Below are 18,834 nucleotides of genomic sequence, written 5' to 3' on the forward strand. Positions count from 1 at the left end.
TCCCGAAACGCGTTAGCATACAGATTACCGATTTGCCAGACTGTCCTACTGATTTTCAGCTTGTTTTATGAACCTTGGTTTGTGAGTATCCATTTTTGTCATTTTAAATACATCTCAAATTTAGACTACTGGACAAGAAATTTTAAGGTCTACATTTGGGTGAATTTACAACCCCCATATATGCTATCCACCCCACCTCTACCCATTCACAATTTAAAAAAGAAAAGCCATCTTTTACTCAGTTCAGTCCTCCTTAAGGGATTCTCTGTGGCACTTTCAAGCACCTGAGGAGCAGCAATTCATTCCTGGAGTCTTCCTGACCCTGTGAGGACCTTGCCAATGAACCCTATGAAAATGTCCACCTCAACAACAATACAGGTACCTACTAAACAAAGGAAACCGAGCAGGGTGCCAGATTAGTGTATGGTTAAAAACAACACTTTAATTCCATACCTCACTTACATCTGAAGACCAGTAGACTGCTCCGGGCGTCAGAGTGGTGGTGCGACATACAGCTCACCACAATCTGGATAGACTGATAGGGCTGCAGTGAACAATTGATAGCTTGATAAAGGAGGCAGGACCTCAGAAGCACGTTGCATTCTGCCCCCCACAGCCTGTCACATTCTTCCTGTTAGAGCCGTGAGTGAAAAGAGAGACGCCACAGATTTACCATCTTGCAGTAAGTCCCTGCTTGTGCCCTGGAGCCCTATCAGTCTATCCAGATTGCTGTGAGCTGTATGGCGCACCACCACTCTGACACCCGGAGCAGTCTACTGGTCTTTCAGATGTAAGTGAGATATGGAATTAAAGTGTTGTTTTTAACCATACACTAATCTAGCAACCTGCTATGTTTCCTTTGTTTAGTAGGTACCCTGAGCAGTCTAGAGGTCTTTCAGATGTAAGTATGAAATTGAATTAAAGTGATGTTTTTATCCCTAGACTAATCTGGCACCCTGCTCTGTTTCCTTCGTGAGGGATTTACTCAGATCCACTGGCTAGGAGCTCCCGGACAGAGTGTGTTTCTCTCATCCACCTTTCCAGCCATCCATCCACCTACTTTGTGAACTCTATGGATTATTTACTGTGGATTTGAGTGCTGATTGAGCTTGTTTAATCACAACTTGAACTGGTACCCACTGAAGGACACTCCAACTCTGCAATCAAGAAGAAAGAAGAATTAGGACTTTTTGTGTCACATGACCATAAATTTGGGTAAGTATTTTAGGACAGCCGTATTTTTTAATTACTGGGGTTAGTAGTTAGGATAATAGTTGATTTGTAGTATGCTGGCCATACATGGACCATATTTCTCAATCAACTTTTGATGAAGGATTCAGGCTGAAACTTCTTAGTGGAAAATAACCTACTTCACATGTAGGCATTGCTTGGGTACTCTGACAGACATGGGTGCTGGCTCTCAAAATACAATAGCAAATGGGAGATGCCTCCATTTGTGCTGCTTAGTGTGCATGGGGGAATTGAGTGATTTTTCTCATTCAGCCCTGTAGGAGACCTTAAAGTGTTTGTAAAGTCAAACATTTAGTTTTTTTTTTTTTAATAACAAACATGATAAACTTACCTACTCTGTGCAATGGTATTGCACAGAGCAGCCCCGAACCTCCCCTTCTCAGGTCCCCCTGCTGGCACTCCTGGCTATTCCTCTTCTCTGTGTGCCACCATAGGAAGCTGATTCCTATTGTGGCAAATCAGCAGGCTCAATCCCAAGCCATGCTGTCTGTGTCTATAGACACAGACCACGTGGCTTGTCCCTGCCTCCATTCATCACAGGATTTGAATTACACAAGCAGAAACCAAAGGCTCCTGCTGCCTCAGCAAAGCCTGTGATAGCAAGGAGAAGAGGAGAGAGTCACTACAGATGGGCGCAAGGAGAGAGGTGCTACAGATGAGCACAGCACTGGATCGATGCAGGTCCTTAATTCAGGGAGTGTATTAAGCTAAAAAATGTTTAGGTTTGATAACCACTACCAGGGGCGGACTGACAATTCATGGGGCCCCCCCAGGCAATAGGGGATCATGGGGCCCCTGTGTCCTTGCCCACACTCAAAGCACACCCAAAAAGCCTATAAAAAAGGTACTAGGGGCATTTCATGGGGTCCCCTACTGACCCCAGGCCCTCAGGCAGTGCCCGAGTGCTTGAATGATCAGTCCGCCCCTGACCACTACTGACTTGTATGTCCATCTTTACCAAGGAGCTATAATGTATTATGAGTGCAAAAATAACCCCAAACATCAACCAATCTATTGAGTGCAGCTTGTCACCAACAGTTTCCATTAACACCACAGGATGATCCAACAGGTTGGTGGTAACTTTTTTGATTTGCTCAATTTTTGCTCTTGTGGTTGAAATCTGGTTCAAAGTGACTGTAATTGCCTAATCATTTTCTTATCTTGGCGCGTGACAGTTTTGTTGCCTTCCATCAGCTTTCAACTACATCAATTTGCCCACTCATGGTTTCAATCATTTCACAGTGTCACATAATTATATCTGGCTTGGAATTCAATCAAAAATGCCTTTCGACTGGCACCACAGTGGTTTTGACCTACTTTGGTTGTTTGGGACTGGGAAGCAAATTGAACTGTGGGTGGCAAATTGCTGGGATTGAAAGATGATAGAGAGCTCCAAATGTTCCAACTAAACTGCCAAACACATGAACATCATCAAAGATAGCTGACTGAAAGTTCTTCTCAGGTCTTTTTTTTTCAGTGGGAATGTGGGGAAATGCAGTTCCAGCACCTCCAACACTGGATGCATGTAATGGACAAGGGTGCTGGGGTGTGCTGGAGAGTCTAATGATGCTGGATGCCGAGGGATCTGTTGTTGCTGGAGATGATTTAATTTTGCGGAGGGGGGTCTATTGTTGCTGGAGGGGGATCTATTGTTGCTGGGGATCGGTCTTATGTTGCTGGGTGGTCAGTTGTTACTGGGAGAAATCTATTGTTGCTGAAGAGGTATTTTGCTGTGTGTGTGAGAGGGTGTCCATTGACGGTGGGAAGGTCTACTGCTGCTGGGGGGATCTATTGTCGCTGCCTGCAGGGCATCTGTTTTATTTTTCTTGCCATCATTACCAAATTCCATACAAATTACTTAGCACCACAAAATGACATCTGGGTCTGTATTCTATAAAAGGGGCAGTAATGGGAGGTGAGTAGGGGGTTGAACCACGGAACGGTGCTCAGAGGTGGGTAGGGGGCAGAGACAAGAGGTGACTCGGAAGGAGGGAGTTCCTGCACCTATTCTCTGAGAAAAAAAGCCCTGGTTCTTCCTATAGGTGTCTACCTATTGAACTGAAGAGGAAAGTAGCCCAACATTTGCTTGCCTTCACGTTTTATAAAGGCTGGAGGAAAATGAAACAATCAGTGGACAAACATTCACAAGAGCATGAGGAGAGGTTTTTAGATGCAGAGGGAAACTGTTCTTTGATCTGACTTTTTGACATTTGCATCCTATGTGAGTTTCACCAACAACATCAATTGTCCAATGATTGCAATGACTGCATAGAAAGACTCTGCATTGAACCATGAAATTAATCTTTGAAGAAAGAACCTCTTTGAGGCAGTGTGTGTTCTACAAAGTATACAAGTTAGACAATTGGGCTTAACCACACTACTGTGTTTGCTTAGTAAATGATCTCAAGTACACTTTTGACTTCAGCCACATCAATCTAGGTTTATAAAACAGAGAAATTCTATTAGTGAAAATATAAAATTATACATGCAAGCTAAGAGAAGGGAAATGTCTCAAGTGCCGTTACTTAGAGCAACTAACAGGCATAGTAACAATCTTGCTGCAAGGTTGAAACATATAGGGGGAGATTTACCAAAACTGGCACACCCAGAATCTGGTGCAGCTGTGCATGGTAGCCAATCAGCTTGTTCAATTAAGCTTTGACAATAAAACCTGGAAGCTGATTGGTTTCTATATAAAGCTGCACCCGATTTTGCACGCTCCAGTTTTAGTGAATCAGCCTGATCACCAACTGGAAACCTCCAAGAAAATTCTGGTATTCCAAGTGTAGAGAAACACATGACACACCCCCATAATGCAGTGCTTGGTGCCTGAGTGGCCAATCAGCACGCCTAAATGCTGTAATGTAAAGATGGGGAAAAAAGAGCTGGAATTTGCATAAAATCTTTGAAGCAGATTGGGAAAGTAGAGGAAAGTGGGCCAGATAGGTGCTATGCTATGGTATCTGTAGTGCAACAAATGTGTTCATGAATTTAAGGCCGCCCATACATTAGTATTTTTATTGTTCAACCACTAGGTTGAACAAAACAAAAGAACTCAATTCCTCCATTTACATACTTGATGTGAATGAAGGGATCACTTCCGATAGGCTAGCACTTTTTAGTTTTAGATGAATCATGGCAAGGCTAAACCCTCTGTCAAGGACAAGGACCCTGAGGACAAATAGTGAGGGTGAATCTCCCCAGTCGGGACACAGATAGCAATAGATACTTTAACCCCTATAGGAAAAGTACAGGTTTGTTTTAAACAAGCTGAAGTCTGATTAGTTATGAGTTACTACAATAATAATTTTTCTCCTATTGCCCTACTAAACAAACCTGATAGTATGGAAAAAAAAACAAAACTACAGAGCCTGTACTGCTGGGCAATGCTCCTTGCCATACTGGGAGAAGCTCCCCCTTTCTTGTGATTCACACAATAATATAAACATAAAATGTATAAATCAGTGCAGGGTTTCCTTATTGTAAATCCAACCACAATATACAGTACAAAACACATTAACTTAATCCATGCTTTTGTGTCTCATCATTTAATTATATGTAATATATATATATATATATATATATATATATTGGGGGAAATAATTATTTGATCCCCGGCAGATTGTGTAACTTTGTCCAGAGAAAACACACGATACAAATGTTATAAGTTGAGTTGTACTTCAGTAAGTAAAATACAGTGAAGGAAATAAGTATTTGATCCCCTGCTGATTTTGAATGTTTGCCCACTCACAAAGAAATGATCAGTCTGAAAATCGAATGGTAGGTGTATTGTAACACTGAGAGAAAGAATAGCAACAGAAAATTCAAAAGAAATGCATGTCTAACAAATTATGCACTGATCTGCATAAGCATCTGCATAAGCATTTGATCCACTATCATTCAGCAGGATTTCTGGCTACCAGGTGTCTTTCATACAGGTTACAAGCTGAGATTGGAAGCAGTCTCTTAAAGGGAGTGCTGCTAATCTAATTTTGTTACCTGTATATCAGACACTTGTCCACAGTAGCAATCAAACTATCAGATTCCAAACTCTCTGTCACAAGTTAGCCTGCAGTTTCGTTTGTGTTCTTACCTTCTTGCTGCAGTCCTGTTCCTGATCCTTTCTCATGTGTTTGTCTGTGCTCATCTCTAGGCGTCATCCGCTGTCCTCTGGGTTTTATTTCCTTCCCTTCCATCACTTCCTGTCATGCCTCTTTGTCTGCTCAGACTAGGCCACTTTGCCTGAGCAACTTCCTAGTTGTTGGAGCTCCTGTGTATTTCTGCTGTCTGGATCCTATATTGACTACTCATGTACTGACTCTGGCTTTGCTCTCTGACCTTGCTTGTTTTTCGCCTGTCCTGACATCGGATTCCATTTGTCTTCTGCCGTTATACTCTGCTCCCGCGAGTGGTCTCCTCCACCTCAGCTGGGTGTACCTGGGGGTCGCGACCTGGTTCCATCTTGCTGCAAATCCATCCCCACCATCAGGGGCTCTGGTGAACAAGCAGGCTGGGGCTTAGACTTCATGCCCTGGGGAACCCCAAGTTTAGGATCAATAGAGCTCACTACCACAGGTGCTGACACTCTCCACCATAGCAAAGACCAAAGAGCTGCCCAAGAATATCATAGACAAGATTGTAGACCTACACAAGGTTGGACTGGGCTTCAAAACTATTGCCAAGCAGCTTGGTGAGAAGGTGCCAACAGTTGGTTCAATCATTCGTAAGTATTTGATCCCCTACCAACCAACAATAATTCTGGCTCCCACAGACTGGTTATGTGCTCATGTGGTACACAGATTAATCCTGTCAATTCAAGAAGGCGCTCCTAACGACAACTCGTTATGTTTATAAAAGACATCTGTCCACAGAATCTCTTTCTTCCATTCAAACATCAGGGGCAAGATTGTAGACCTGCACAAGGCTGGAATGGTCTACAAGACCATCAGCAAGAAGCTTGATGAGAAGGAGACAACTGTTGGAATGATTATTCACAAATGGAAGAAATACAAAATAACCATCAATCGCCCTTGGTCTGGAGTTCCATGCAAGATTTCGCCTCATGGGTTAAGGATGATCATGAGAAAAACAGAAAAAAGGTGTAGTTGATACGGGTTCCTCTGGTATATGGAAGGAGCATTTTGGGGACATTGAGTTTGGAACAGCATGTGAGCGGCAGCCCTGTCAGGGTCATTATTAGAAGCACCTGCCCAGAGCTGTTTCCTATGATGTCACGGTGACAAGTGCAGATGCCTGATGTCATCTGTCATTCTGGCTTCCTGAGAAGTTACCCGGCCATGCGGAAGAAAACATCTCTCATTTTCAGTGCACATCACTGAAGGATCACGTACTACCTTTCTGTGAAGGAGAAATACTTACCTTGGAGGATTTTCTGCTACAAACCTGGTTTATTTTAGTTCTGGTGAGTGCATAGTGGTGGAAGATTTCACGGATGTCTTCTTTTCCACATTGGGATGTCACTTCACTCTATGACTTCATACTAATTGTGGGTGCAGTTTTAATACTATGGAGCACTTTTTGCACTGAAGGACATTTGATTGAGAACTTTTATATACTTTGACCTTTAAAGTATTGTTTATTTATTTATTTAGTCATTTTTTATGATTGCACATTTATATTGTTTTTGGTGTGTAACACACAGTGGTTGCAAAGTATATCAGATTGCATATGAACTGTATGATTTTTAGTCACATAGCGCAGCACTTTTATTTTATTTTGATCATGAAGTGAGGGTCAGCCCAGAACTACACAGGAGGAGCTTATGAATGATCTTAAGGCAGTTGGGACCACAGTCACCAAACAAACCATTGGTAACACAATACCCCCTCCTCAAGAAGGCACCATGTAGAGGCCTGTCTGATGTTTGCCAATGAACATCTAAATGATTCAGAGAAGGATTGGGAGAAAGTGCTGTGGTCAGATGAGATCAAAATTGAGCTCTTTGGCATTAACTTGATTCACCATGTTTGGAGGAAGGAAAATGCTGACTATGACCCGAAGAATACCATCTCTACAGTCAAGCACGGAGGTGGAAACATTATGCTTTGGGGCTTTTTCTCTGCTAAAGGTACAAGCCAACTTTCTTGCATTGAAGGGCCAATGGACAGGGCCATGTATTGTGAAATCTTGGATGAGAACTTTCTTCCCTCAGCCAGAACACTGAAGATGGGTCATAGATGGGTTTTCCAGCATGACAATGATCCAAAAAATACCGCCAAGGCAACAAAGGAGTGGCTGAAGAAGAAGCACATTAAGGTCCTGGAGTGACCTAGCCAGTCTCCAGACCTTAATCCTATAGACAATTTATGGAGCTGAAACTTCGAGTTGCCAAGCAACAGGCAAGAAACCTTAAGGATTTAGAGAAGATCTGTAAAGAAGAGCGGACCAAAATCCCTCCTGAAGTGTGTGAAAACCTGGGAACCAAGTACAAGAAACGTATTACCTCTGTGATTGCCAACACGGGTTTCTCCACCAAGTAATAAGTCATGTTTTGCTTGGGGATCAAATATATTTTACTCACTGAACTGCAACTCAATTTATCACATTTGTATCATGTGTTATTTCTGCATCTTTGGTTGGTATTCTGTATCTATCATTTAAAATACACTTATGATAAGTATTATAGACCCTTCATTTCTTTGTGAGTGGGCAAAGTTACAAAATCTGCAGGGGATCAAATAATTATGTTCCCCACTGTATACAGTATATATATATATATATATATATATAATAAATAGGAGCTTATCAAAACTTTGTCCAAAACTTCCCACAGTGATAAACGCCCTGTACACAAAGGTGTGTTTCTCAATCAAGTGCTTACGGTGCTTTTCTTTTACCTTAATGCATTCTCTACATTAAAGTAAAAAACCTTCTCTACCACAGGATCCCACAACCCCCTTTCTACTTACCTGAGCCCAATCTGGATCCAGCGCTGTATTTGAGAGCAGTTCTCCCTGTGCTCTCTCCCTCCTCACAGAGCAAATTTATAGCAGTGGAAGTAATTGCTGCTGTCAATCATGTCCTGTGATGAGGGAGTAGGGGCAGGACTGAGACACTCTGTCTGTGTCTATAGATGCAGGCATCCCATCTCAGAATCAAGCCTGCACAAGTGCCCCCATAGAAAATGGTTTCCTATAGGGGTACTTGCTGAAGAGGAGGAGCCAGGCGTGCCAATGGGGTACCCCAGAAGAAGAGAATTGGGGCTGCTCTGTGCAAAACATTTATTATAAAAAAAAGATATAATTGAAGGTTTACTATCACTTTAGTAAACAGTCTCTCTCTTGTGCAGATTGTTTGAAAATACATCTATGCAAAGTGAGGAGAAAATCCTTCTTAAATAGCTGTCACTGGAGCCAATATCTGTATTGTAATATTTCAAACATATGTGCTGTATGAATAAAGAATATCTAAATGTGTATAGCTCTAGGTGTTCTTGTTTTGTTTTTTTTTGTTTTTTTTTTTTTAATTTAGCAAATTATGATTGTTTTGGTCTGTGGAAGTTTAGAAGTCAGGGTTTTGAATTAGGTGTGAACATTTTTGACATTCCATTGGTTATCAAGGCAAGCAGATAGAATGATCAGAAAGGAACAATAAAAACCTGGCAGGGGTTCAAAACCTTCCACACTCAGTCAAATTTAGAAATGTACTTTAACAATTAAGCTCCGGAAGGTTTTACCCCCTTCATGACCAAGCCATTTTCCTATTTGGCACTGCATTAATTTAACTGGTAATTGTACGGTCATGCAACGCTGTACCCAAATTAAATTTCTATCATTTTTTCACACAGAGATTTCTTTTGGTGATATTTAATCGCCACTATGCTTTTTATTTTTTTTTTATAGAAACGGAAAAAAAATTTAGATTTTGGAAAAAAAAACAATATATTTTACTTTCTGCTATAAATTATATCCAATAAAAAAATCTAATTTATTCATACATTTAGGCCAAAATGTGTTCTGCTACATGTCTTTGGTAAAAAAAATCCCCATTAGTGTATAGTCATTGGTTTGTGTGAAAGTTATAGTGCCTAAAAACTATGGTATACAGTATATACTGGAATGTTTATTTATACTAGTAATCGTCACGATCAGCAACTTAAACTGGGACTGTGATAATGTGGCGGGCAATCTAACACTAACTGACTCTGGGTGGGAACTGACTAAATGACACTGATATCTCCAGTGACACTAATACAGTGATCAGTGCTAATAATATATACTCTCACTGTACTAATGACACTGGCTGGGAAGGGGTTAACATTTAGGGGCAATCAAAGGGTTAACTGTGTGCCCAACAATGTTTACTGTGTGTAAAGTGTGCTGTTTTTACTAAGCAATGTGACTGCTGTTTTTTCCCCCCTGTTCTGCAGAGAGAAAAACAGCACATTGCTGCTGTATGTAGAAAACTCTGTGTTGTTTACCAATACAGGGTGCTCTTCTGTCATTTGCTCAGCCGATTAGCGGGTTTTGGGTATAAATCATTGGCCGGTACCCGCTGATAGGCATGTGCTGTAGTGAATGACAGCACAGCCAGGACGCGGGCGCACGTCCCCTACCCGGAGGAGCCCTATCACATAAATGTACATGATCTGGTGCAGTGGTGATATATCTGCAGTAGGCAGTTGGGAATTGGTTAACACCTTCCCGCCCGACCCGCCAATCTGCTGATAGCGGTTTGAAGGCCAGGCGGGATGCTACACTTTCTGAGTGGACGTCATATGACATCCTGTCAGAAGGTATCGCTCACATGGCGGCTGGGCTACCCAGCGGCGCGATCTGTAGCCAGCTATGTCCATGGGACACAGCCGATGATAGATCACTACTCCGGCTTGCTGCCAGTGTCATGAGACCACTGTGACCAATCACAGCAGTTCACCTGACAATTGTATACAATGGATGGCTTCCTTTCATGCCATCCATTGTATACAATTGTGCTGTTAGCTGTGATTGGTCACACCGGTCACATGGTGCAGACAGGGCCAACTACAGCCCATCTGTACCATGTGATGAGCTTTGCCCAATCACAATAGACATAACAAAAGACTGAATGAATCAGTTTAATTCAGTAAAAATGGTTGTTAATATCAATGAAATACATTGGTATTAGCAGCCATAATGTGTAAAAAAAGAAGAAAAATCCTGATCACTTGCCCAGAGTAGTACAATGTTACTATGGTAACATTGTGTTGTTCGGGTCACAGTGTGTTGAAAAAAAAATTGTAAAAAACCCCCAAAAAGTAATAAAAAAGAAAAAAGTTATAGAAAAAATAAAAAAAAATGAAAATAATGTTTTTTTTTGTTACATACTGCCACCAGTCCCTGATCACTGTCACAATAGTTATATGATAATTCTGTATATATATATATATATATATATATATATATATATGTAATCACATTTCTTCATTTTCCAAAAAATTGTGACAAAAAGTTACAACTTCAAAAAACTCGCCATGCCTTCTACCAAATACCTTGGACTGTCTATTTTCCAAACATAGGTCATTTGGAGGGTATTTGTACTGTCCTGGCGTTTTCAGGCCTCAAGAAATTAGATTGGCCGTCAGTACATCAGGAATGATCGATTGTGCGATATATATTCCATGGTTTGTGGACTCTATAACTTTCCTACAGACTAAATAATATACATTAAATTGGGGTATTTTCACAAAAGAAATGTAGCAGAATACATTCTGAGCTAAATTTATGAAGAAAGGTTATTTATTTGCAAAACTGTATAATAGAAATGAAGAAAAACATGCTTTTTTTAAAAAAAGTTGTTTTTTTTTGTTTTTTTTGGCAAAAATAAAAACTCAGTGGTGATTGAATACCACCAAAACAAAAGCTCTATTTGTGTGAAGAAAATGATACAATTTTTTAATGGGTAAAGTGTTGCATGACCATGCAATTGTCATTCAAAGGGGTAAAAGTGCTCTGTATTAATAAAAATGGCATCAAATATCATGGTCAGTAAAGTTATCAGATATTTCTTATTCTATACTCTTTTTAATTAACAGCTGCATGTTATTCACATTAAAAGTTAAAACAGGGAAAGAAGTAAGAAAAAGACAGATGATTTGCCCTAAGGCCAATGTTTCATAATATTTCCTTTTGACAATGGCTTTTCACCAAAACCCTCGAGGTAACGATAGATTTAAGAAGTGTCCTGGAGCTGCATGTAACCCAATCCTTCCTCCTTGACAGGATTAGAGGCATATTGTCAGCCTCACGTCACTGGGAAATGGAAACAGCCCTGTTTACAAAATTAACAAATGGAATTCAAGTTAACCACTGAGCAATTTGTGAGACAGAGGATTTTTTTCTCTTTTTTCCAGAAATGATCTGACACAAAAGATCGGCTTTATGTCCTGAGTCTGATGCTGGACCTAACCAATCAATGCAGTAAAAAGTGCAATATTCTGCATTCCCTATGGTAGATGGCAAAGCCAAGGCATCTCAGTTAATTCATTCACTGGTGGCCACCATTTATTTATTTCAGGTACTTATATATCGCCATCAATTTACACAGTGCTTTACATATATATTGTACATTCACATCAGTCCCTAACCCTTAAGGGGCGTACAATCTAAGGTCCCTAACTCACATTCATACATACACATACTAGCACCAATTTAGACAGGAGCCAATTCACCTACCAGCATGTCTTTGGAGTGTGGGAGGAAACCGGAGTATCCGAAAAACGCCCTCTATTACATTAATGCTTAATTTTCTGTAATTTATATGATGTACATAGGCTGCAGGTCCTGTAACCTGGACTAAATAAAATACAAATTAAACCCAAGAACAAAAATGTAATATATTCGTTTAGCGGCCCTTTTTTTTTCTTTGGGGATAAAGGTCGTCCATAAATAAATAAACACGGATCATTGTAAGCACCCTTGCTCGTGTTAAATGGTTTGTCTCATCTCTATAACTGATACATTCTGCTGCGGAGCTTGTTCTTTTGAAATATAACAGCTTTACTGGCTGGATCTCTAGGTGAAAATAAAGGAAAGGAAGTCTAAAAAGAAAACTAGTGCAGCAATCACATCTAAAAAAAAATCGTAAAAAAAAATTACAGTAAAAACTTGTTTTAAAAATAATACATTTAAAAAAACATAATGCTGGCCTCATTTACATGGAATCCCTATGCAAACAGGGCCATTTGTTACAATTTGGAAGCAGGACTTTATGTCCTGAGACTGATGCTGATGCTGGACCTAACCAATCAATGCAGTAAAAAGTGCAATATTCTACCATAAGCTCTTAAACCTCACTAAGACGCTTGTACTATAGCATATGGACACTGCCACTGCTCCCAATCTACAGGTACATGGCCCCAAACGCAGACTGTGTATGCAGGGCTGTGCACTCGCCCCCACATGGCTGTCAAATTGGGAGCAACAGCTGTGTCTGTGTAGCCTCTGCTTCCAAATTGTAACAAATGGCCCTGTCTGCATAGGGATTCCATGTAAATGAGGCCAGCATTATGTTTTTTTAAGTGTATTATTTTAAAAAAATGTTTTTACTGTATTTTTTTTACGATTTTTTTTTTTAAATAATTTTGGTGAAACATCTTTTGAGACAGAAAAAGAGACTGAGGACTGTTGCTATCAGGGGCGGACTGACAACTCATGGGGCCCCCGGGCAATAGGGGATCATGGGGCCCCTGTGTCCTTGCCCACACTCAAAAAAGCCTATGAAAAAGGTACCAGGGGCATCTCATGGGGCCCCCTACTGACCCCGGGCCCTCGGGCAGTGCCCGAGTTTCCAAATGGTCAGTCCGCCCCTGGTTGCTATACAGAGGTTTCCTGTTCCTTCACAAACTGGAAGCATAGTAAACAGTACTATGCTTCAGTTATGAATGAACACACTGAGTGAATGTTATCAATCACTCACTGCGTTCATTCAGAAGAGGAAGGAGCCAGTAATTATGATATATTTATTGCCTCCCTGCTCTAGATTCAGAAAATGATCCCTGCATGCCCCAGCAGCACCTGACAGCTGGTTAGAGGAAGAGGAGAGGAAGCTGGCAGTGCTGGGTGGGCGGGCAGGGGCATGGGGGATCAGCGCTGCAGGAGGGGAATTGAGAACAGGGAGGAGGATCAAAGTGATGTGAAGTCAAGGGGATTTCAGAGCAGCTGGGAAACAGGGTTAGTAAAAAAAAAAAAAAGTATCAGTAGTGGTGAGATGTGTGTATGGGGGGGGGGTTTCACATTTTAGATGTGAGAAGATGAATAGCTGAAACCAATGGCTTGTCAGCTGCTGATCACAGCTATTCTTGTTTCAGCAGAGTCTGCTTAACAATTCTGCTGTACGTTTATGTTGAGGTGACCATGAGCCTACAGCAGAAGGGGGAATGCAAGTGACATAAGGCACACTGACCTTGCCAGCTGGAAGAGGTTCTGTGCCATCGAAAGCCTTAGGTTGCTGGCAGCAGAATGGTTAAAGGCATAGTTCACCTTTAAAAAAATACTGCCTATGCAGATAAGGGGTACCTGTAGGTAAAACAAGCTGCAGCTTTGACCAAAGTTGAATAATGTCTTTGCTATGGATGTAGCCAATTACATACTCCACGAAGCCAGACTGAAAAACTCCCAGAGATATCATCATCCCATCCTACCTTGTTGCTAAAACACGCCCAGCTGCTACTGTTCACCTTCACCCAGGGGCAGACTGACAACTCATGGGGCCCCCGGGCAATAGGGGATCATGGGGCCCCTGTGTCCCTGCCCAAACTCAAAAAAGCCTATGAAAAAGGTACCAGGGGCATGTCATGGGGCCCCCTATTGACCCCGGGCCCTCGGGCAGTGCCCGAGTTTCCAAATGGTCAGTCCGCCTCTGCCTCCACCATTACAGGAGTGAGCTCTCAAACGCTCAGTGCTACTGCAACAGGGTAAGAGAGAGCATGTGAAGGGGTTTGAATCAGAGAAAGAGCTCACTCCTGTGATGGTGGGGCTGAACAGTAACAGCTGATGCCATCTCTGGGAGGTTTTTGGCCAGACTTCAAAATGGCCTACACCTATAGCAAAGGTGCTATTCAACTTTGGTCAAAGCTGCCCAGTTTATTTTTATCTACAGACGCCCCTTACCTACATAGGCAGTTTTATGCCTTTAATCATTACTACAGTAACATTTGCTGCAGTTGAGAGTCAAGTCTTATCTAAGAACTATACAAAAACTCATGGTTTAAGAGATTTTACATCTTTTAAGCCCAACACATTGCCTGATGTCTGCCGCTCACTTGGCGTGTACTATGTCGGGGCACGAATTCTGGCAGTGTTTTCTTAATGGATATGATGAACTTTTTTTGACACCCAAGTTGGCACGGAAAGATTGCAAGGTGCGATAGGCTCCATCATTGGAGGTGTGGAATACACTTTTCATCAGACGTCCAAGGAAGCACTTAGGTAAATACATTTCAAAACAAATGAGTAGGATGATTAGTACAATGGCTTATAACGCATTCTTTCTTTAGGAAGGAGACAAGCTGTGTTTGGATTACATCATAATCCTCAGTGGAGAGGTTAGCTGGGGACCATACAATGGTCTCGGAGATTTACATGCTCTCTGTTTTAGTAGTAATACTGTAACTAAATGTCTGTGCGAGAGATGACAGACTGAACAAACATCCTTCAAATTCTGGAATAAATCAACTATCACCATAGTAAACACTAACCTTTACTATGGATCTTTTCTTGTAAAACCAATGTGAAGAAGTGATGTGACCTCATTTAGGGTGTCACCTCCTGTGGTGATGTCTAATCATTTCAAAACTCCTGCAGTTTATATTTTAGTCACAAAGCATAGATTGGTCTTCTGTCTGCAGAATAATTAAATGAGAATTAACATTTTGTTAGACAAACAATGAGGTCAGCTAGTTTATATTGAAGCTTTTGGAAAAGTATAGGCAGGTGCAGTTAGCCTTCCTGCCTGTAGGTGGTGTGTACCATTATTACAAAGGGAAAGGAAGTCTCATGAGGGAGTTGAACCCTTGGGGATTCCATACAGTGCCTCGAGTGGATAAGTGATCTAACTGGACAAAGAACTCTCAAGAGAATTTGGTGACCATCTTGGGTGAGGGAACCTTTTAAAAAAGGGGACCCATGTAATTCTGGTGCACTTCCGGAAAGTGTATGGTCAGGGACAAGAACCCGCTTGTGAAGGAAAGTGCAAAACATCCTGTAGAAGAAGGACAGCTTAGGGCAGGCTTCTTGGTAATTGATGATACTGTGGTACTTGGAACAGAGATACAGAGCCAGTGTCAGATGCTATTTGGTCCCAAATACATTTTCTTAAGGAACGCTACCCCTGCCAGCCAAAGTTGTCTTCTTGTAAAAGAGTTGGTGCATATAATATTTTATAATTCTGCAGCAATGTGTACCCACTGAATGTACCTAAATACCTGTGCCAAGGACTGTTTACTTGTTTGTACTGCAGCAGAGCAAGGACTCATATAAAATGATACTTTGCATTACATAAAGTGTGCGGCTAATTACTCTCAACCTAAGGTACCTAACTTAAGCCCTACCTACAACCTGATCATAAGACTAGCCATAGCACTGTGCTCACCCTGGTACTCTAGCCTTAGCACTGTGCTCACCCTGGTACTCTAGCCTTAGCACTGTGCTCACCCTGGTACTCTAGCCTTAGCCCTGTGTTCACCCTGGTACTCTAGCCTTAGCACTGTGTTCACCCTGGTACTCTAGCCTTAGCACTGTGCTCACCCTGGTACTCTAGCCTTAGCACTGTGCTCACCCTGGTACTCTAGCCTTAGCACTGTGCTCACCCTGGTACTCTAGCCTTAGCACTGTGCTCACCCTGGTACTCTAATCTTAGCACTGTGTTCACCCTAGTATTCTAGCCTTAGCACTGTGTTCACCCTAGCAAACTATCTATATCATTGTTATCACCAACCACAGGACTATGCTCACTTTAGTAAACTATCCATAGCAATGTGCCCATCCACTATAGTACTGTGCTCATCCTGGCAAACTATCCATAGCAATGTGCTCACCCAACATAGGACTGTGCACACTCTAGCAAACTATCTATAGCAATGTGCCCACCCGTCATAGGACTGTGTCCACCCTAGCAAAATACAAAACTTTCCCCATAGCAATGTGCTCACCCAACATAGGACTCTGCTCACCTTAACAAACAATCAATAACAATATGCCAACCCACCAAAGAACTGTGCTCACCCTAGCAAACTATCCATAGCAATGTGCTCACCTACCATAGGACTGTGTCCGCTCTAGCAAAGTACAAAACTTTTCATAGCAATGTGCTCACCTACCATAGGACTGTGCTCACCTTAGCAAACTATCAATAAAGATATGCCAACCCACCAAAGAACTGTGCTCACCCTGGCAAACTATCCATAGCAATGTGCTCACCCACCATAGGACTGTGCTCAAGCTAGAAAACTAGCGAACTTTCAATAAAAATGTGCTCACAAACCATAGGACTGTACCTACCCTGGCACACTAGCTATAGGATTGTAACATGGGGATCAGGGGGACACTACAAGACAGAAAAAGAGCTTTACCAGTATGTTCTCTATTAGTAAACTCTAAAATAAATAATAGGGAGAACTCAAAACAGCTATCTTTTCAAATCTCATGCATTCATGAAAGGAAACATCATATAAAGGCATAACATTAAATTGTACTACATGCAAGTGACTTTAAATTGTAGTTAGGAAGAGTTCCTCTACATTAACAGAAGCCAATTGTCTGCTACAAGAACCATATACGTCTTCATTAGAACAGGGAGGAGATCCAGGCAGAAAGTACAGCAATTAACAAAAATATGGATATATACCAGAAAGAACCTTCAGCTGATATATTACTCCTTGGTTTTTCTTTGAGGAAACCCAATCCATGATTCTAGCACCCACACTTATGTAATTAAGTCTTTATATATTGGTGTTCTGAATTGGATGTGCATTATCCTGTTTTTTGTCTTACTCATTTTTTTTTGTGATCTCTATTAGACCCCATGATAGCAGCAGATGGCTACCATACTTTCCAGGGCAACACTCTTCCCAGGGCTTCACCCAGAATGCTTCCTCGGTCAATAGACAGAACCTCACTAGGCTATGAGCTTATTACTGTTTCAACAGTATCTCTTCATGTTGGATGACAGATGACAACCCATCCCTCTCTCAGAGCCTCATGGGGAGGAATCATCTGCTCACTTCAGCAGGTTGCCAGATTTAGTCGACCCTGAGCCCAAGTTCTCCTCTCCATGCAACCTTTTCCTAGACCTTCAACCGACTGTACAGTATGTAATCGTTCTCTCTTTAGCTTTTGTTCACCCTTGCCATTGTGGTTGTCTGCTTTCCCCATCAGATAGGCAATTTTATATTTTGCAAAGGGGTAACTGGAATCCATACAACTGTTGCTTGTTAAATATACAGTGCATTCCTAAAGTATTCAGACCCCCATCACTTTTTTCAAATTTTTAATGTTGCAGCCTGACACTACAGTTGTTTAAAATCATTTTTTTCTCATTAATCTACACTCAAAACCCCATAAGGACAAAAACTGAATTTTAGAAATATTTGCAAATGTATGAAAAAGGAAAAACTTAAATATCACATTGACAAAAGTATTCAGATCCGTTGTAACAACACTCGAAATTTAGTTCAGGTGCCTCCTATTTCTCTTGTTCATTGCTGAGATGTTTCTACACCTTGACTGGAGTCCACTTATGGTAAATTAATTTGATTGGACATGATTTGGAAAGGCACACATGTTTCTGTAAAAGGCCTCACACCTGACAATGTATACTGTATCAGAGCAAAAGCCATGAGGACAAAGGAACTGCATGCAGAGCTCAGAGACAGGATTATTGCAAGGCAGAGATCTGGAGAAGGCTACAAAAAAAGGTCCCCAAGAGCACAGAGGCCTCTATAATTCTCAAATGGAAGATGCTTGCCATGACCATGGAGTTTAGAAAAAATATTTTCCGGTGTGATGAAACCATTATTGAACTGTTTGGCCTCAATTCTAAACATTAAGTCTAGAGGAAACCAGGCACCGCTCATCACCTGCCAAATACCATCTCAACATGGTGGTGGCAGCATCATGCCGTGGGGTGTTTTTCAGCAGTAGGGACTGGGAGACTGGTCAGGGCTGAGGGAAAGCTGAATGAAGCAAAGTACAGAGATATTCTCAATGAAAACCTGTTCAACAGCACTCAGGATCTCAGACTGGGCAGAAGGTTTACCTTCCCACATGACAACGATCCTAAGCACACAGCCAAAACAACACAGGAGTGGCTTAGGGACACCTCTATGAATGTCCTAGAGTAGCCCAGCCAGAGCCCTGATTTTAACCCTATTAAACATCTCTGAAAATAGCTGTCCACTGACTGTCCCCATCCAACCTGACCAGGGGCGGACTGACAACTCATGGGGCCCCCGGGCAATAGGGGATCATGAGCCCCCTCTGTCCTTGCCCAAACTCAAAAAAGCCTATGAAAAAGGTACCAGGGGCATCTCATGGGGCCCCCTACTGACCCCAGGCCCTCGGGCAGTGCCAGAGTTTCCAAATGGTC

Source organism: Staurois parvus, unplaced genomic scaffold (genome assembly GCF_062004578.1).
Source record: "Staurois parvus isolate SC_StPar_1 unplaced genomic scaffold, SC_StPar_1.0 ptg000727l, whole genome shotgun sequence".
Taxonomy (NCBI): domain Eukaryota; kingdom Metazoa; phylum Chordata; class Amphibia; order Anura; family Ranidae; genus Staurois; species Staurois parvus.